A 21369-nucleotide genomic window follows, 5' to 3' on the forward strand; every position below is an offset into this window, starting at 1 on the left:
TCAGCTTTTCTGCATTGTTGGGTCTTGCATACCGCATATTCCACTTCATAATAGCCCATATATGGGGTTAGGGTAGTAAATTTTTTTAAAGAAGGTACTAATAGCTTTGGCAGTGTGCAAGTGCCGAGAACAGGTACCTGTTGGAAAATGAAATTTGCATCTCCATAAAGTTGGTCTGCTGCAGGAAGCATGAAGTGCTCTATAACGCCCTGGTGTAGAGCTGCGTTGACCTTGGACCTCATTAAACACAGTGGAGCAACACCAGCAAATGACATGGCACCCCAAACCATCACTCACAGTGGAAACTTTACACTGGACTTCAAGCAACACTTGTGGATTGTGTGCCTCTCTGCTCTTCCTCCAGACTCTAGGACCTTGATTTCTAAAGAAAATGCTAAATGTACTTTCATCAGAGAGCATAAGTATAGAGCACTCAGCATCAGTACAGTGTTTAGAACAGGCAAGATGCTTCTGATGCTGTCCGTTATCCAAGAGTGGCTTGGCAAATAATGCGACAGCTGAAAGCCATGTCTTTCATACATCTGTGAGTAGTGGTTCTTGAAGCACTGACTTCAGCTGCAGTCCACTCTTTGTGAATCTCCCCCACATGTTTGAATGGGTTTTGTTTCACAATTCCCTCCAGGGTGCGGTTATCCCTATTGCTTGTACACTCTTGTTCTACCACATCTTTTCCTTTCCTTCCCCTCTGTATTAATGTGTTTGGACCAAGAGCTCTGAGAACAGCCAGCCTCTTTTGCAATGACCTTTTGTGTCTTGCCCTCCTTGTGCATCGTGTAAATGGTCATCTTTTGGACAACTATCAAATTAGCCTTCTACCCCGTGATTGTGTAGCCTACAGAACTACACCGAGACCATTTAAAGGCCTTTGCAGGTGTTTTGGGTTAATTAGTTGATTAGAGTGTGGCAACGGGTGTCTTCAATACTGAACTTTTTTACACATTTTTTTAAATTTCTCATTTTTAGTTGTCATCAAAATCAAAATAAGTAAACACATAAACTATATCAGTCTGTGTGGAATAATTGTATACATTATACAAGTTTCACTGCTTAAATGAAATAAATAAACTTTTTAAAGAAATTCTAATTATATGACCAGCACCTGTAAATGTGTTTTATCTAATCTACAGTGTTTGCTGTGCTGTAAAATATTTTATTTTAGATAGGACAACATACAACTATGCTAAACGTGTTGTTTTTTGCCTTGCATAATAAAATAATTGCATGTTATAATTAGGGTTGAGTACCGAAACCCAAGTATGTACCAGTATTAAATCAGCGTATGAATGGTGCCGCGGCATGGACGTATAAAGCATCAAAGGGGTGCATGAAAAAAGGCACACATAAGTGTTGTGTCATTTTACAACATTTAATTCTAAACAACTTTGAGGAATACGGACAGGCGATATCAGGTGATTGTTATTGTCGCTAAGGAACAGACGCACGCAACGCGCGCAGTACAGCGCATTCAGCCTGGTTTTCCAGCGGTTTTCGATGAGCGAGAGCGACACTCTACAGATCTACACGCGTGATCACGTTCATCCAAACTAAGCATTCTAAAGCGTATTTTACAAGCAACGATTCTTTCACAGCAACTGTCTTTACAAAAGTTGCATGTAAGGGGGAAACATGTCAAACTTAATGACACATTTGGGGGCTCAAAGGCAGAGCCTCTCGCGTGCTTTAGCTCCCTCTGGCACTCGCTTATGCTCGCTCCCTCTGTTTTCATGGCACTTGCTCTCTGTGAAGGTGCTGCGTGGATCAGTTCCCCGCATTCGTCAGAAGTTGACGCCCAAATTGAGACAGGTAATAAAAAGATTAAACTTCAGTCATCAAAATGTCCACTGTTGATGATATTACACTTCTGTTTTCAATAGCGATTTTAACACTTTTAATATAGGAAGTCCTCGGCTATGCAGAGACCATTTTTAATCAGAAATCTAGTGTACATAGTTTCACGTTAGGAAATGCAGTCTTGAATTTACAGTCGGCAAGCAGATGTAAGACACTGATTAAATGTAGTTATCAGTCAAGCTTATGTAAGTCATATTCAACTCGTTTATTTTTGCCTTCATTCATTTTTGATTACCATCTTCAACACATAATTTAATTACAACACATTTTTAAACTTAATAGTTTCACTAACTCATTTCTAATATTTACTTTTTTATCTTCCCCATGCAGTGCAGAACATTTTACTCATTATTTTGCAAGACAGTTGTATTCAGACAAAGTCCCTTTAAGTATTTTGGTCTTTTATTCAGATTAAAGTGTAATTTAGACTTAATTAGTTAACTAGGAAAGTTAAAATAATTAGTCAAATTATTTTGTAACTGATTTGTTGTGTAAATCAAAAATATACTTTAAATATTTCTTAAGGAGGCTAATAATACTGTCCTTATTTTTATTTATTTGTTTATTTAAATTAAAAACAGCTTTTTTTTTTCATGAAATAAACAATAAGAAATAGGACTTATTATGACTCCAGAATAAATTTTTTTTAGGAAACACTATAAAAGTTTACAGAAAAATTATTGTAAATGAATGGGAGGGCCAAATAAATTGACTTCAACTGTAGGCCTGTTAAAGTTTACAGGTGCAACAATGTGCCTTGATGTACTTGAATGTTAGAAATGTGTTATCCTACACCAGTATAACGTTACTTGTCAAATAAATGAACAAGGAAGATTATTTTGAGTTTAAGTTATTTAATTATCTTCTTTATGAAGACTGCAGAGTGATGTATGAAAACAAATCACTTCGAATAATGTTAAGTATTTTGTGATATATATGTTAAAATGTGCTCCTAACAGTACGTGGCCTATGCGCGCCTCCCACAGGTTAATAGTAAGCTAATGTAATTTCAAATAGTAATTGATGGAAGAAAAAAAAACAGAAGAAAAAAATACCTAAAAATTACAGGAAAAGGCCACATTGTACTGAAGAACACAGACTAAAAATTATGACACGTACATTTCTAAGCTAATTATTTGTGACATAGATACTTATAATTGCAAGCTGAAGTCTTCATTCATTTTCTACTTGACATAGGACCACTACAATAATCACAAGAATCCAAATTGGAAATAACAGCACTTTGTACTTCATGTTGACACTGTACAAAGAGAGAGTTTATTTTAAATCCAATTCACGTGCTAGACATACCACAACTTTTATATGCATGCATCAATTTGTAAAGTAAAAAAAAATCATGAAATGATATGCCTGTTTAATTAAAAATAATAAAAACTGAATACTTCCTTTTGACAGCCTAAAAGTCGCTGCATTTATTATTGAATTGAAAGCATGTCCAGGCTAAAAAGTGCACACATTAGGTAAACCTTATTGACGCAAAAATGTCAAATCAATACCAAAACACTTTGTACATTAGTGATGTGAAGATGGCGCTTATATCTGCGGGTCGGGTAATAAAAAAATACATTATTATTAATTGCGGGTGGATGTAGCAGGACATGGTAGTGGACAAGCGAAAAAAGCAAAGAGAGGTCTTTGCAGAATGGGAAGATGAGACGCCCAAAATAATGAATGTAGTGCAAGAGTATTGTTCAAACTTTCAGTTAGAGGAGGATCAGAGGAAAATCTGCTATCATTCTGGGAGATACAAGATCGCTTATTTCCACGACTGCAGCGCCTTGCGAGGAGAATCTTGTTCATTCTTACAACACGCGGTGCAGATGGCCGCATTTAGGAGGCGAGGCAGAATCTCCTGAATCCAGGCACAGAAGATGCTGTTCTGTTTTTGAACCGTGCGGAAAAAAAGGCCAAGTAAAAAAACATAGCTGCTGTTTAGGCTGAAGTGGCACCCTTTACGATTAACATAATATTTTACTATCAGAGATGCGCAGATTAAAGCTCACTGAATCTGCTGTTAACATTTACGGTGATCTTTTATCATGCCTAAATCAAAGAATTAAATTATTAAAGTGACGATCAGGTGCTGATACATATATCAGATAAAACTATATGTGCGGGCGGGTGGCGGATGGATGATTAGTATGAAGCTGCGGATTTGGGTGTCATTTCTGCTGCTCTGCGCATCTCTATTGTACATGATTGACAAAAATCTTAGTGCCAGATGTAAAATGAGCCAACACATAACCAACCAAACTCTATTCATCAATTGTGTAAAATATGGGGGTCCTCACAAGGCCAAACTGTCCTCACATTCCATGACCATGTCATGCCCATCCCACAATACACTATAAAGTGAACTCATAACTGAAGAAACTCTATTCATCAACTGTTTTAAAATATGGGGGTTCTTACAAGGCCAAACTGTCCCCACATTCCATGAGTATGTCATGCCCACCCCCAATACACTAGTTATTATTATAAATTAATAGAGATTAGGGATGCCAACAGTTACTCAATGATCGATTGATTGTCAGTAACCCGTTTAATCGACAGACCTTATCGATGACCGATTAAGCATGGACATTAAAGGATAAGTTATGATTTGAGATGTGAGACATTTGTCCATGACTTTACACATTAAATAATCAAGTGTGGGCGAGGCAGTGGCGCAGTAGGTAGTGCTGTCACCTCACAGCAAGAAGGTCGCTGGTTCGAACCTCGGCTCAGTTGGCGTTTCTGTGTGGAGTTTGCATGTTCTCCCTGCCTTCGCGTGGGTTTCCTCTGGGTACTCCGTTTTCCCCCACAGTCCAAAGACATGTGGTACAGGTGAATTGGTTAAGCTAAAACTGTCCATAGTGTATGAGTGTGTGTGTGAATGTGTGTTTAGATGTTTCCCAGAGATGGGTTGTGGCTGGAAGGGCATCGCTGCGTAAAAACAAAGTATAGCGTATAATGATAAACATAGACCTATAATAAAAAATGTAATGTTATGAAATAAACAAATATTATATATATTATTATATATATTATTATAAAAATAAATACTTGTTTACAATACAGGTGCTGTTCTGTTTACAATTCCTCTGTGGTACTAACCTAGAGTACTAGGTTAACTAGTAAGGAGTTATTTTGTGTGATAGTTAAATATATTTTAAATAAACTGCTAACAAAAAAATATATAAACTTATTTTTTTCTTAGATTCTTTCTTGAAATTCTTAGTCACATGCCTGCCTGATGGCTCATTATGCACCTCATTATGCAGGTCTTTGTCTTCTCAGGTGTGACTCACTGCAAAGTAATGATAGTTCACGCCTTCTCGCATAAACCATTTTCACCCATAAAGTGACTTAGAAAATTTAATTCATTATATTGTTTTCTGTGAGCAAGTGAACAAGATGATTCTCTCATCATTTTGAAGCAAAAACACTAGACTACCAGATCCAGTTCTCAAAAGTCACAAATGTTCTCTGTGTGTTTCACGGCCTTGTTTCAGTGGCTTTAAAATTTTATACACATACAAACATGCTGCTTAGGTATTATTGTAGCCCAACTTGTGCTGTTTACAGTGTTATCACACTTTAGCCATTAATATGTTTTTAAGATACTGAAAACAACACAAATGTCAGTGCATGTCAAAACTTCTCCAGAGCCCCAAAACACCCTCAGACCCCAGAGGGTTAACTATACATTCATTCATTCATTTTCTTTTCGGATTAGTCCCTTTATTAATCTGGGGTCGCCACAGCAGAATGAACCACCAACTTATCCAGCACATTTTTACATTTTCTTCCACCTGCAACACATCTCTGGGAAACATCCACACACTTTCATTCACACTAATACACTAAAGACAATTTAGTTACCCAATTCACTTGTACCGCCTGTCTGTGGACTGTGGGGGAAACCGGAGCACCCGGAGGAAACCCACGTGAACGCAGAGAGAACATGCAAACTCCACACAGAAAATGCCAACTGACCCAGCCAAGGCTCAAACCAGTGAACTACTTGCTGTGAGGCGACAGCACTACCTACTGTGCCAAACTTTAACTAGTTTCTCTAAAATATTAGGGTGTTTTAAAGAGCCCATATTATGGGTTTTTGAAAATTCCCCTCCATGTAGTGTGTAACACAGCTCTAAGTGAAGTGAAGTATCCAGCTAAGGCTTAAATCTGTTAGTGTACAGTGTTTAAAACTGGTTATTCATCTATAAAAGAGTCGACTCATAGTGCTTCAAACGAGTCGCCTTGATACAGAGTCATTAGGTGTTTCGCCATGACGTACGAACGAAACCAAGTTATTCACGTGCACGCGCAAACCCGGAAGATTTCAAACCTGCGGCCCCGCCCTCTGACACAGAAACCCAGACACACACACACCCACAAACACACACACCCACAAACATGCCGGTCAATTGAAGTCGCACTGCAGATGGATGTTATCGAGTCTCTACCCAAAGATGAAACCTTAGCATTATAGCCAAGCAGTTGGAAACTACTGGAAACTACATGCTACAAAGAATACTTCTTTGGCGTTTGTTAAAGGAAGGATCAGTAAAGAGTAACTTACTGATGGACGTCAGGATGGGTTTCTTCCTCCATTTCTCAAGTGTAAGTACGTGCGATTAAAGTTGCCTTGTTTACTCTAGCTTGCAAATGTATTTAGTTGTGATTTGTTACTTGTAACCGCGTGTACTGTATCAGGTTAACTCGCTATATTCTCTTATCGCGTGCAAAGCCATGTTTAAAACGCGACGCGTGCTGCTTTGTTTACGGCGCTGCGTGGAGGAGGAGTAGTGTGTGTGTCTGTGTGTGTGTGTGCTGTCGTCCGGAGGTGTGTGTGTGTGCGCGTTGTCGTCCGGAGCAGGGTTAAGTGTGTGTGTGTGTGTGTCTGTGTGTGCAATATGTGTGTGTGTGTCTGTGAAAAGAGCAGAGTGATACAAGCTAGGAGATCTCCTTAACTGTTTTTGGAGTTTTTGCTCAATAAAATAGTTAGTCGTCTGTATTTTCAAGTCCATAGTCTGTATTTACATTGACCCACTGGCAGCTAAAACCCACGCCTACACTATTGAGCGTGTATGAACTGTGATTACTTTTATATTGCTGATTAGCTGTTGGGCATTTCACTTTCTCACTAAAGGCAGTCGACCAATCGCAACAGACTGTCATTGGTCCAATCAGCGAAGATTAGCTTCGCGCTAAGAAGGGGTTTGGGTACAAATTAATCACTGGACGATTCATACAGGAGTCGCTGGGATAATTAGGTAAAAATAAATGCAGATTATAAGACCATGAAAGTGTTTTTTGACCTTGCATGCATATAAAACTGTTGTTGGAGACCCTTACAACCAAGATATGACCCTATCTCATGTATAATATGGGCTCTTTAAGCAATTTCATCTGACAGAATGGCACTAATTGGTGCATGCAGACTCAAATTTTAAAAATTGTGCGTCACGGCCAGACATCCAGCGAGCCTCTCCATTCTCACAATGAGTTTTTGAGTTCTCTCATCCTTCAGACCAAGTTTGTTAGTTTGTTCGTCCTAGGTAATCTGTGAACACGTTCAGTGCTCTGGATAGTTTGTAATGCCTTTCCTGTTCTTTCAAATTACTTGATTGAATTAATTAAAGTGATAATTGCCAGTGCAATGGATGATTTTGTTATTAACAGTGAAAACCGTTTAATATAGGCTTCCCTGAAACTGTGAATGTTTCACTTTAATTTTATTTATATTATTATTTTATTTATTAAACAAAAAGTTTGTTTTGAGTCTGAATAGCTGAATTCTTTTGAAACACTTTACCACAAATGTTATTCATTCTTTATTTACTAGATAACTGACCAACAAAAAATACATTATTTTCCAAGAAAAATATATGAAGTGTACATTTATGTTTGTGCCTGTTGCACAAATGAAGCGGATGATTTGTTTCACTACCTGAAAAATAAGGTTTTTCATTAATGCTCCGCAGTAATTGGTTTATCCAAAACATCTGTCCTATATTTGCAACAAACTTTAAAACTAACAAAGCTTATAATAAGTCATTATTTTACAGATTATGTCTTAAGCATCTAAATTTTCATCTATTCTGATGTGCTTTAATTCTCTCCATCTTACTCATGGCGAGTTTAGGTGAAAGAATAATAATAAAAATTTTATTTGCCTGCATAAAACTGGTAGGAAAATCTACATTTAAAATACTTAAAATTCAAAGGCTGGTTATTTTACCGGTAATGAGGGATAATAGTAGTATTACAGAGAAAATGTCTTAATATAAAAAAAAAAACATAAGTTGGACATCAGCAAATCCTATCAATGTTGTATCAAATTCCCCTAAATAATGTAGCCTATTTGAGATCAAGCACCAAGTGTTTATTGAGATTGTGTCACCTATCATATATAGCCTGTTCTTCACAGAAGCTTCAAGGCAACTTTATTTAGCCTAACCTACTACTGTATATACATTTAGATTTTTTATGTATAATTTTCCATTACTTATTTTCTTTATTTATTTATATTTATAGTTTATATATAAAATGAGCACTTAGCTTATTTCGCAGTAATCATTATGCTAAGAGCATTTTGCGTATTGGTTTTATGCTTCAGTAACAAATTCATTAATTATGTATTTTATAAACGACTGTTTAAAAGGACTAAGCTATTAATTACTGTAAGTCTCCAAATGGTGATTTATTTAATATTTCAAAACTTTATCTATTGTGTTTATGGAGTGGTGATTAATGATTAATTGATCATTTATCACTAATTTAAATAATCATGGATCACAGGATTTTGTGGAAATTGACATCCCTTAAAAAAAAATAAAATAAAGTGGTCTATTTTACTCAAAGAGAGTTATCATAACGTTTTTGAGATAACAGCCCAGGATAAACAGCCTAAAATGGCACTTAACCCTTCTACATCTAACATTGTCACTGTCAAAGAGGAAATTAATTTGTTTGCAATAAGTTATATTTGGTGACGCAGTGGCGCAGTAGGTAGTGCTGTTGCCTCACAGCAAGTAGGTCGCTGGTTTGAGCCTCAGCTGAGTCAATTGGCGTTTCTGTGTGGAGTTCGATGGATGTTCTCTCTGCATTCGCGTGGGTTTTTTCTGGGTGCTCCGGTTTCCCCCACAGTCCAAAGACATGCAGTACAGGTGAATTGGGTAGGCTAAAATTGTCCGTAGAGTAGGAGTGTGAATGAGTGTGTGTGGATGTCTCCCAAAGATGGAATGCGACTAGAAGGGCATCTGCTGCATAAAAATGTGCTGAATAAGTTGACGGTTCATTCCGCTGTGGCAACCCCAGATTAATAAAGGAACTAAGCCGAAAAGAAAATGAATGAATGAATGAATAAATTAATAAATAAGTTATATTTGCAGTTTTGGATAGAAACTCTGCTCAAATCAAGAAGGACATTAAATTCACCTACTGTCTCTTTCCCTGATGTGGAAGTTTCTGCACTGCATTTGATCATTGCCATTGATGACTCTTCACATAATTCCTGTAAATGTGAAAAGGAAAGGGACAAGATTGGATCAGAAAGCTTGCTAAGTAAGTACTACACTTAACTAATGAACGCTCTGGTTACTAAAGTAACCCTCGTTTCCCGAGGAGGGGAACCGAAATGCTATCAGTGGATTTATTTATTAATCCACGAATGGGGATTTAGTTTCAGAAAGCCAATTGTCTGAAAGAGTATATAACGGGCCAATGAAATGCCAAATGAGTTGGCAGCGTAAGCTTGCGCACCTGGAACCTATTGCCAATTAGTTCCGCATATAAGCACAGGGAAAGCAAGGAAACGCCATTCTTTTAAGCTTAAGAGACTTACACTTACAGCTAAGGAACAATCATTATGGTGATGCTATATAGCATTTCCGAGGGTTACTTTAGTAACCAGAGCGTTCCCCTTCGGATGGGGAACTTTAATGCTATCAGTGGATTTATTTATTAATCCACGTATGGGGAAATATCTGGAAAACGCCATAATGACTGCACCTTACCTTCGCCTCTGATGAGAGGATAGCCAGGCATAGCATGAGCGCTCCTGCATCAAAGAGAGGCGTGGTCTTCCAACGTGATCCCTGGCCCTTACATATCCCACTTCAAAGAAGTTTTGCGGATTTAGATATATATTTTTGGGAGTCGCAAGCATCTAGATAATTCTAGGAAAATACGACAGTATGTTGAGAAAGCGTGCAGTTCCGATAGGGAGGACGCTGCGGAGGCTACCTGCTACCCAATGGGGAGATATGATGGCAAAATATATGGACTAGCCATGAGAAAGGAGAGTACACATATAATAAGATGGTTAGCAGAGAGGGAAGACACGGGTCCGCCCGTGAGGGAGGACTGCACCATGGCTGAATAAGCATATGGGATCGCCTAGTGGGGATCACGCATAGCGGGCACCTATACCCAAAACGCGGGCTGACCAATGGGCAGACCTACAACTTAATGGGCCAGTGATTGACTCCTCCGCTGAGTCAGTGCTGGGGGCCTTGGAGGAATCTGCAGGGCTCACCTAACGGGGAACTTTACTGACAGATGAAAAAAGCGCACGTATCTCCGTGTTAGGGAGAATGGCGCAGCAACCATGTTTCAATACCTTCACCGTTGTTTCCTCAGTCACCAAGGGTTACCTAATACCCTTGAGAAAACCGGCTCCACTCACAGATTGTAAAACTTAGCAAATGTATTAGGTGCACACAAACTCCTGGGGGACACGGCTTGCCCTGGCTCTGGTAAGCAAGGGCGATGGCATTCACTATTTAGTGGGCCAACCTCTGTTTCGATATGGCACTTCCCTGCTGCCGACCACAAAAACAGACAAAGAGCTGCTCAGATAATCTAAAGCTCTGAGTACGGTCCAGTAAAATTCGCAAAGCGTGAACTGAACAAAGTAATGAAAGGACTGGGTCTGCCTTCTCCGTGGGCAGCGATTGCAGGCTCACTACCTGGTCTTTAAACCGTGTGGTAGCAACCCTGGGCACATATCCTGGGCGGGGTCTCAGTACAACATGAGAGTAAGCTAGCCCAAATGACAGGCACGAGTCACTGACCGAAAAATGCCTCCTGGTCCCCGACCCTCCTAATCAATGTCAACACGATCAGCAGAGCTGTCTTCAGGGACAAAAATCTTAAAGATACTGAGTCGAGGTTCGAACGGATCTGACGCAGGCTCGTGAGAATGAGGGGGAGATCACAAGAGGGCATGAGAAGGGGGTGGGAAGGATTAATTCACCTAGCGCCTCTGAGTAACCGGATGATGATGTTATGCCTTCCCATGGTGCTGCCAGCCACCGCATCATGAGAAAAGATGGCAGCCACGTAACCTTGAGTGTGAAGGGCGACAGCCTGCTCTCCAGCTTCTTTTGGAGGAAAGAAAGCACAACGCTGATCTGGCAAATTTCGGGGGTCTTCTTTGTGAGAGGCACACCATTCAGTGAATAGACTCCACTTCAGGACGTAGGTGCGCTCGAGGGGGGGTGGGGGTATGGGGGGCTCTAGCCTGGGTGATGGTATTAACCACCGCAGTTCGTAGGTTACCCAAGTTATCCTCGCGTCTAAGGACCACATGTGTAGGTTCCAAAGATCGGGGCGAGGGTGCCAGATGGTGCCCTGTCCCTGAGAGAGTAGGTCGTCTCTCGAAGGGATCTGCCAGGGGAGGGTAGGCGCGAGGAGGGAAAGCTCTGACATCCAGGTCCGGTTGGGCGAGAGGGGCGCAACTAGCAAAACAACCTGCTCCTCGTCCTCCCTGACCTTGCACAGTAACTTTGCGAACAGGCTCACTGGGGGAAACGCATATTTGCGCATGCCCCGAGGCCAGCTGTGGGCCAGTGCATCCGTGCTGAGAGAGCCCTCGGTCAGGGAAAAAACAACTGGCAATGAGCGTTTTCGAGGAAAGCAAACTAACCGATCTGGGCTTCACCGAATTGCGCCCATATCAGCTGAACAGACTTAGGGTGAAGTCTCCGTTCTCCGGGACGTAAAGGCTGCCATGAAAATGCATTGGCTGCATAGTTGAGCTCTCCTGGAATGTGAATGGCGCACAGCGATTTAGCCGTGTATGACTCCAGAGGAGCAGATACCCCCCATGTGATTGATATACGCCACCACTGCCGTGCTGTTCGTCCTGACCAGCACATGCTGCTGCTCCAGCACTGTAAAAAAAAAACGGTGGAGGGCGAGTAACACTGCCAACAACTCTAGGCGATTGAAATGCCAATGCAACTTGGTTCCTTTCCACAGGCCCAAAGCTGCATATCTGCAACACACAGCCCCCCAGCCCGTGCTGAAAGCGCGTCAGGCTTCACTCGATCGTGAAGCCAGTGCTGAAGTGGTCTCATATGGAGTAATCTAAGTGGCGTGACAGCGGCTGTGGATGCCATATGCCCCAGGAGCCTCTGAAACAATTTCAGTGGGACCACTATTTTGCTGTCGAACTCCCTCAGACAGTTCAGCATTAGCTGAGCATGCTCTCCGGAGAGGCGCGCTGTCACTGGTGACCGAGTTTGCTCTTTTCTCGGTTGACCTGAAGTCCCAAGAGGTGTAGGTGCCGGAGCACTGTCTCTGTGCATAATCAATTGCTCCCGAGAGTGGGCTAAAATTAGCCAGTCATTGAGAAGGAGCACTAAGGCTTGGTGAAGACCCACGAAGACAAAGAGAGCCTGAAAGGGAGGACTTTTTATTCCCAGCTCAACTTTCGAACGAAAAACCGCAGAAACTGACAGTGGCATGGAAGAATGGAGACATGGAAGTATGCGTCCTTCTGGTCTATCTCTGCAAACCAATCCTGAGGACGAACACACCAGAGGATGCGCTTCTGCATGAGCATTCTAAATGGCAGCTTGTGCAGATATCGGTTCAAAATGCGCAGATCTAGGATTGGTCGTTACCCACCGCTCTTTTTGGGCACGATGAAGTACGGGCTGTAAAACCCGCTCTCCATTTGGGCTGGAGGGACCGGCTCGATTGCATCCTTCGCCAGGAGGACAGCATTCTCCTCTCGCAAGACAGGGGCGGACAGGGGGCTGATCCTGGTGTAATACACACCCGTGAACTTGGGGGGCCATTTTGCGAATTGAATCGCGTAACCGAGTCTGATTGTGCATATGAGCCACCGCTAAGGGCTGGCCCATGCTAACCAGGCAGGCAGAGCTCTCGCTAATGGACTAATTGCTACAATCACTAACGCACCAGCAGTGGAGCAGCGCGGAGTGGGTGTGCTGATCCAGGAAGCTCAAGGGTCCCGCGGAAGAGCTGGAGGCGAGAGATTTACTCTCACCTTGCACCCAAGCTCTGGAGGGGGGGCTCGAGGGGTGGGAGAAAGGAGAGTGTCCTCCCAGTGCCTGTGAGCCACTGGTGAAATGCACAGAACCTGCAAGCTGGAAGGCATAGCGTCCCAGACCGGCAAAGTTCAAGCTGTCACATCCGGTGAAGCCTGGCCCTCCAGTGGGGAAAGAGCAAATTCCCTCTTCTCTGGATGACCTGTCTCCGGTACGCTTCGCGGTCTGTTACCGGACTTAACGGTGCACTGGGCATGGGGAGCTTGTCCTCTACGTAGCACCCATCTAGTCAGTCTAGCCGTGGAGCTGGGGGAAAAACCATCTCTAACCCCACGGCTGAAGCAGCCCGGGAAAGCACGGCTAACATGTCCGTTTCAGGATATGTTTTGACAGTGCTCACCTGCCCGGATGGGGCGAGCGGGTCTGGATCCTCGTCGGACAATGAAAGCCCACCCTCCGATGCACCAATGGACATCTGGTCTCTGGCGTCATCGAACGTAAGGGCTACCATCTGGTTAGACGGATCGCTTCCTCCGCTCGAAGCTTGGATGGAGCGCTTGAAGGAGCGGGAGGTCCTCGGGCCCGGAGGCAACAGATAATCCCCACTGGAACCCTCAGACCAAGTGTCCGCTGCAATGCAGGGGATAGCTGGGGTGGTTTGCTCTTTTGCAAGGGCTAGCCGCTCTCGTTCATTCGAAATCGCTGGATATTAGCAGGAGGAACTCTCATCAACTCTTTCAGAAGGCTGTAAAAGTCTCTGAAGCGAAAAGGTTAGTGTCATCTTGCTTTCGCTGTGCTTTTATGCTTAATTGATTGCAACAAGCATCAAGTGTGCAAGCTGATGCTGCCAATTCATTTGGCATTTCATTGGCCCGTTTACAAACTCTTTCAGATGATTGGCAACTTATACCATTGAAGTTCCCCATCCGAAGGGGAACCAAACCAACTATTATGTCACTGTAGACAAAAACCCAGAAGCGAGTTTGTGTTATAGCACTTCTGCTTCCAGCTTTTTAAAGTAAATATATATATATATATATATATATATATATATATATATATATATATATATATATATATATATATTGGAATGGCATATTTGTAAAATCCATAAAATAAGGTGTATGTTTAATGCAAGCTTAAGAAATAAACTTCTTCATTTGTACACTCCTTTGCGCTCACTGAGATCATCTTTTGCTGAACTGTTATCTGTCCCAAACTTTAAGATGAAGTCATTTGGTGGCAGGACTTTTAGTTGTACAGCACCAAAGTTATGGAACTCCCTGCCTTTGCACATTTGCCAGGTGGACCCTATTTTAACCTAAACATTTATGTTTAGAATAGCTTTGAATGATTTTCTGGTTTAATATTATGCTGATTGTCATTTTTACTGCTTGTATTTTTATGATGTGCTTGTGATCTGCTGTAAGGTGTCCTTAAGTGCTTTGAAAGGCGCCTAAAAGTAAAAGCAAATATTATTATTAAAATACATTCATGTTTTATTTTAAGATTTTTTTTAAAGCTGTTAGGTGTCTTTGTAAAGCTGGTTGCTAAAAAGTTGCTAAACGAGACTACTGGTGCTGTCGGACATGAAATATCTCTAGGTGAACAGCTTAATGGTGATGAGGTGATGACCATGGTATGGTTCGTTTACAGCCTAGTGTCAAACCTTTAGTTGTGGTGCTTGTATTCAGGCATTAAAATTCAGGAAAAATTTATATTATATTAAAGGGTATTTTATATTTAGATGATCTCAATGAACAAAAGGTTCAAGTTTAATAAACTATGGCAGAGCACAGAGCTTAGTTTTTGCGATAATCTTATTGGCTACATGAGTGACATTATAAATGAGTGATTATTATAAAATGATTCACAGTTCATATGGACCAGTTTCTTCTTCCTCCAGATGACAACCTGTAAATGTGATTAAAATGGTTGCCTCATTGTGTGTAGATTGAACAATATGTATTTAATTGTGTGTTGTAACTTGTAATCACCCTGCGCGGCTTGTAATCTTGTATCTATTATACATCAGTGCTTGTACTCTATCTCTCAGGTTAAATCTGTATGGGCTGTTTACATATTGTGTCCAAAACCATGTTGAAAACTCAACGCCTGCTTCTTTTACCGATTTAAATGATTTTCTGAACTCTATTGTTTGTCATTGCTATAGGCACAATCAGCTGTTCAAACACACAATGCTGTAGTCAATTTTCAGAATAGTTTAACTTTTGCTGCTGTGTGGATTAATGCTGAACATGTGTTGCTGTTATTACTTGGGGTTATGGTTACGAATAGAGCGATATGCTGGTGTTCAAGGGGGTGGTCCACTATGATATCACATTTTAAACTTTAGTTGATGTGTAATGTAGCTGTGTGAACATAAACAACATCTCTGAATGTAAAATGCTCAAAGTTCAATGCAAAGGGAGACCTTGAGTTTTACAGAGTTAAGCCTCCTTTCCACTGCACACGACAAGCGACAGACCGGAAGTCATTCATTTCCACTGTAGAGCAGTCCGGGAGCTGCGCTGATTTCCGATCATCTCCGTATGCGGAAAATTCGGATCTGAATTGAGCTGCGGATCCGTTGAAATATTTGAACTCCTGCGACTAGACCGTATGCGACCTGCCGACCGGATATGATGTATTCCAGTGTTGTCCAAGCAGGTCCTTGCGCGCGAGATGAGAAATAGGAGTTTATTTGGTTACTTTTTTGATTTATAAAAAGTCTATATTAAAAAAAACTTTTTTGTTTATAAATGTAAGTAAGAAAGTAAGAAAAATATATATTTTTAATGTTTTCTCCACATTCCCTCCAATATTTTAGCGGTCTATGAGTTTCTAGTATTCATTAATCCATTAAACCATGTAAACGCACAGAGAATAAAGGCTCTTGCTTTTGCACTCCTTTATTTCAGACACCGTGAGAATTAGCTTCTCCCCTATGGTGCACGACAACACTAAAAATACTGTGCCGCTGCCACAAGTGGGCTTATTCCGACAGTCGTGTCCAAATGTTGTGTGCAGTGGAAAGGCGGCTTTAGCTTAGCAAAGCCTACAATAAACGAATTTTGGGAACTACAAAAAATACTTTGGGCCCTTATGAGATCACAAAGGTTCGTTTACCGCGCACACACACTGGGCAGCTAAGGGCCGTGGCCAGAGGCGCTGTGTTGAAGGCTGTCAATAGCCACGTTTACACTATCACGCCTAAAGCGAGCGAGCCAGGGCGAGCCAAGGCCAGTTGCATTTCCACTGTCACTTCCGAGGCCATATCGGGCCAAAGCGGGGCTTTCTTGGAGCCAGCCTTTTTCGGCCCGCCAAATACCTTGGGCCAAAGAGGGCCGACTGGGGCTTCGGGGCGGAGTGAAAGGAGAGGCGGAGTGCGGACACAGTTTTCTGATCACACACGAGTACAAGAAAACATCTAGCCTTATAGGCTGCGGGTCTTTTTGCGCTTTTAAGTTTTCACTTATAAGTTAAGCACTTATAAGTTTTCATTTATAAGTTACATTCTTTGCTGCGTCCTCCTTGATGTTTCAATAACGCATAATAATAATCTTTACACCATATTAAAGACACAGCAGACAGTAAAAGTTGTCGAGAGTTTTTGTCAAGATGCCTGTATGTGTGTGTGAGACTGAGCAAAGGAGCGCTCCCTTCACAGCTCTGTTGATGCGGCGCAGCTTTTTTCTTTTTGTTATTTATTTTGGAGATAATACACAATATGAATACAAAAGAAAGACATAAAACTTAACAAAATTTTGTGTCCATTTTTGTAGGCTTAAAACAATAGTGTCATATCTCGATAAAATAGCCTAAGCTATATTTAAATAATTTAAAGAATTACAAATATCGGATATAATAAAACTGCATTAAATTAATAAACCAATATAAAACAACAAAAGCTAAACCAATTTAGGTATATACATTGCATAAAGTAAACCGTTTTAAAGCCATATTAAACTTTACAAAGGTCTAAAAGAAAGATTTTAGACATTTTTTAAAAAGCAATACACACCAGAGAAGGATTGAAATATTATTTATTAAGTATTTGGATACGAAGATATTAATCAAATCATGCAAACAGAGAATTTTTTGGGTGAGTGAAAGCAGAAACTTCACTACCTTTTTTTCTGTAGGCTATGCTATGTTTTTTTCTTAAATACATGTAGAGCTTTATTAGTAAAGCTGCGAAGCACAACAAAATATAAGATATATTTTATTACTTGCTCTTATATGCTGAAATACCTAACACTTTACTTTACATACGATCACAGAATTATATGCAACAGCTTTAAATAAAGGGGATCACCTGTTAAGTGTCATATAGCCTATGAGGAAAAATGAATGTTTCAGGTCTCTCCGGAGCATTTGGGCTGAATGTTTGACAGTGTCTATCTAAATGAGGATGGTGTAAAATACATTTTCTACCGAGTTTTTAACGGAGAATTTCTGTGGTGTTATATTATGGATGTTGCGCTCCCTGCGCTGGGTCCCTGTGTTAGTGGCGAGACCACTCGAAGTTCGATACCAACAGTTGGTCGGCGAGTAAATGAATATAATGAATAGAAACACACAAGCATGTGCATAGACATATAATATACTGCTGTACTGTAACATGTCATTCATTTGTTTCGGTTGTCTTGATTTTAATGGTTTGGTGATGATGCGATGATGGGCTTTATCTGCCTGATTCCCGCTGTAGTGGGCGGGTTATGTGACGTTTGATTCGGGGGACGTTATGGGGGCAGGTTTTGCGTGACGCGCTACAAGCTACTAGCCCGACAGTGGAAACACGACATCATTTCGGCCTTACTGCTCAACCTCCCAGGCTATTGGCCCAGCCTGGCCCGATAAAAGCCCTGGCTCGCACTGGCCCAACAGTGGAAATGCGGCTATTGCTCAAAAATGACCTAATGTCAATATAAAAGCAACTTCAGCTCAATAAAGTAAACTAAATAAAGTAAACTAAATACAAATCTACATTATCGATGCTGTAAAAGGACCTTATGAAACTGAAAATAATCACATCAATCTTTCTCCGGGACATTTCAGTGGCTAAACAACACGTCTGTGCATACAAGTCATTCATAATAAAACACAATCTAACATAAGCTTAGCCTGACTAAAATAGTTTTAAAACAGAACATTACCTGTCTAACAGTAATACTTCAGCCATGGTGTCGTCCTTCCTCTAGCATGCTAAAGTAACTCCAATATTGATACAGGTTGTTAAAAGTTTCAATTCAGCATTTGATTTCTCTCGGTCTGTCTCGTGACCGTGTGGCCGCTTATGCAGACGGGCACGCGCGAATGGCGAATCTGCGTGAACAGAACTGAACTCTCCAAGTTCAGTGCTGGATTCGGTTAAAATCACCTTAAAAATGGAGCAGCTACAAGGAGATGCTGTGAACTCTGAGCCATGACATGAAAGTGTTTTTATTTGTTAAAATTGATCATGACATGTACAGTGTCTAGCCTTAACGGTATGTTGTATCAAAGATGTAAACAACGGGAAATGATGTTCGCCACCGCTAATGATTTAGCTTCAAGTCCATATTTATCAGTCAAACTGCTATAAACACAAACACACACACACATATATAAACTCACCCACACAAACACATGTTTGTTTTTGTGAAAAGTGGGTACATTACATAGGTTTCCATTTATTTTATACTGTCCAAACCGTATATTGTATTGTCCTCACCCCACCCTACCCCTAAACCCAACCATCACAGGAGACAGTGTACAGCTTTACTCTATGATTAGACTCATTCTGTAGGATTTATATGCATTTTGAGAAATGAGGTGGTCACCAATGTCCTCATATTTCACCTCCTTTTTGTAATACCTGTGTCATACCTATGTCATTATACAGATTTGTGTCCTGATATGTCAAAAAAAAAAAAACACGTACACACACACACACGTGCAGCCCCTCTCTCTATGTGTGTGCGCGAAACATCGTTCCCGCGCACATGCGCTTCTCGTGTTACAGACAGTTCATAGTATACACACGCACGCACGCACACACAAACACACACAATGGTACAAACACACTCTCTTAGGAGCCGCATCCCATTTTCAATCGTTACAGAAATTTGTTGACTGACTGTTTACACAAAACGCACGTGCTTGTACGGGCGTGACGTGGAGCCAATCCACAAATCGCAGCACATTATAACGATGACCAACAAGAGTCACTTGAGAGTGGGCCTTTCAGAGGAACTAGGAAATATATCAGTCGTTTTCATGCAACCTGAGTAGCTGTATAAAATCAAAGTAAGAATTATGAAAAAACGTGATTTTCTTTAGGTGAAACATGAGCACACACCGCTTTGCATCTTGTTAACACAAACAAGCCTTAAAATTACATTCTGTACCACCCCTTTAACTGCAATGCTTTAATGCACTCCTGCATAGCGCTCACACATATACTCTGCACTGTGGCTCCTTCATAAACGTGGTGGGTGTTTCTCTCCGTCTCATGCAGAACGCAGTCTACTAAATCACAGCAGACTGGGTCATCGGACCAATAACTGCTAGATTAGCTTCACGCAAAGGAGGGGTTTGGAAACAAATGAATTGCTGAACAAATCATATGGGAGTTGCTGGGACAATTAGGTAAAAATAAATGCATATTATGGGACAATAAAAGTGTTTTTTGACCTTGCATGCATATTAGCCTGTTGTTGGAAACCCTTAAAACCAAAATATGACATTTTATAATGCATAATAGGCGCTCTTTAAGGAAATGGAAGGGAAAAAAATATTGAAACATCCCTACCTCCTACTTCTAATACATGGTCAGCATCAAGAGGGAAATTAAATTAAAATACTTTCTCTTTCCCTGACATGGAAGTTTTCGCGCTGCATTCGATCTCAGTCACCAATGATGCTTTGTGCAATTCCTGTAAAAGTAATAAAGAAAAACAAAAGATTAAGGCAAAAATATTTGCAAAGTGACGATTTTATTCTTTTTGACTCATTTGATGAAAATTGTGATTATTTGCAAACGTGTTGATGCATTCTTTTAATTTTCCACATAAGTTACATTTGCAGTTTTGGATGTAAACTCAGATCATGTTGAGAAGTGTTAACTTACTTTCTCTTTAATACAGACTTTAAACCTTTTCTCTTTCCATGATGTGTATTTTTTTTTAATTTTGACTTAGAAACAATAAATTAGTAGAAACAATAATAACCAAAGTGTAATTATCTACTGCCACATATGCAACTATTTTGTGTACATTTCAGGAATAGAACAAAAATATAAAAACATGCACAAACAATGAAGTTATTTTTTAGAGTAATTTGAAACATTAAAAAGTAAACTAATAAATGAAATCCACAACACAATACAACAAATTGGTTGGGCGGTATATCAAGTTCTGGGGATATATTGATATGATTTCCCAACGCGATGAGGGTTTATCCAATATCATTCATATTGATATGGTTTGAGGCCCCACGTGCGCATTCAGCGTGAAACAGATCAATCCAAGGTAGCACGCGAGCTCCACTTGCAAAAATGTGCGCATACGCAAATGAATGGTTCACTCCATGAGTCATACAATAGATTTGTTCAAAATGAAAGAAACGTTCAAGAACAACTCATCACTGACGCGACATGAAGGAACATGCAGTGCGGGTGTTGTATCGAAATCTGACTCCCCGAACAAATCTGACTCTCCTGTCACAGCGGTTTATCAGAAACCTTTTATCGACCATTTCTTTCGCAATTGACAGCAAGAATGAACGTAGAAGCCTTGTCAAATTGACAGAATGTCTTCAAAATAATTAAAAACACCAAAACGGGAAGAATTTATACTGCATTTAGAAAATGAAACCACCTTATGTTCATTGATTATAAGTTCAGTATTTAATACACGACGGTTTCTTCTTTACATTTATGTTATAACACATTTAGCTCAGCGTTCTGCTCTGTTATAATAACTGTTTACATTTATATGCTTAACCAGCATTTCATCTCAGTAATCTGAAAAAAATTTGTTACTTCTCAAATCTATAGTCTATTAATTTTCATCTCATTGTGTAATATTTAGTAAAATAAGATTAGTCAAAACAAAACAAAAGTGTAGGATTTTGTGCATACAGTGAAAGAGTTTTCTTTGGATATCTTTGATATGTGCAGTTTAATAATTGTGTAACTAAA

At 40.4% G+C, this 21369-nt stretch overlaps 1 protein-coding gene across 4 annotated transcripts in view; it reads right to left on the reverse strand.

The window, feature by feature from the left end:
* Positions 1–21369, reverse strand: part of LOC147844739 (uncharacterized) — a 120607-nt gene that overhangs the window by 863 nt on the left and 98375 nt on the right. Inside the window, exons 3-4 of one of the 4 annotated variants that reach the window (XR_015942439.1) lie at positions 19981–20104; positions 9326–9397 (exon numbers count right to left, since the gene is read on the reverse strand). The exons of 1 other annotated variant lie outside the window; for it this stretch is intronic. The gene's annotated coding sequence lies outside the window, so the exon portion shown is untranslated. The remainder of the gene's footprint in view (positions 1–9325; positions 9398–19980; positions 20105–21369) is intronic. 2 more of the 4 variants (XR_015483235.2, XR_015942438.1) reach the window with 2 other exon arrangements.

This window comes from Danio rerio, chromosome 4, assembly GCF_052040795.2.
Source record: "Danio rerio strain M-AB ecotype USA chromosome 4, GRCz13ab, whole genome shotgun sequence".
In the NCBI taxonomy this organism is placed as follows: Eukaryota; Metazoa; Chordata; class Actinopteri; order Cypriniformes; family Danionidae; genus Danio; species Danio rerio.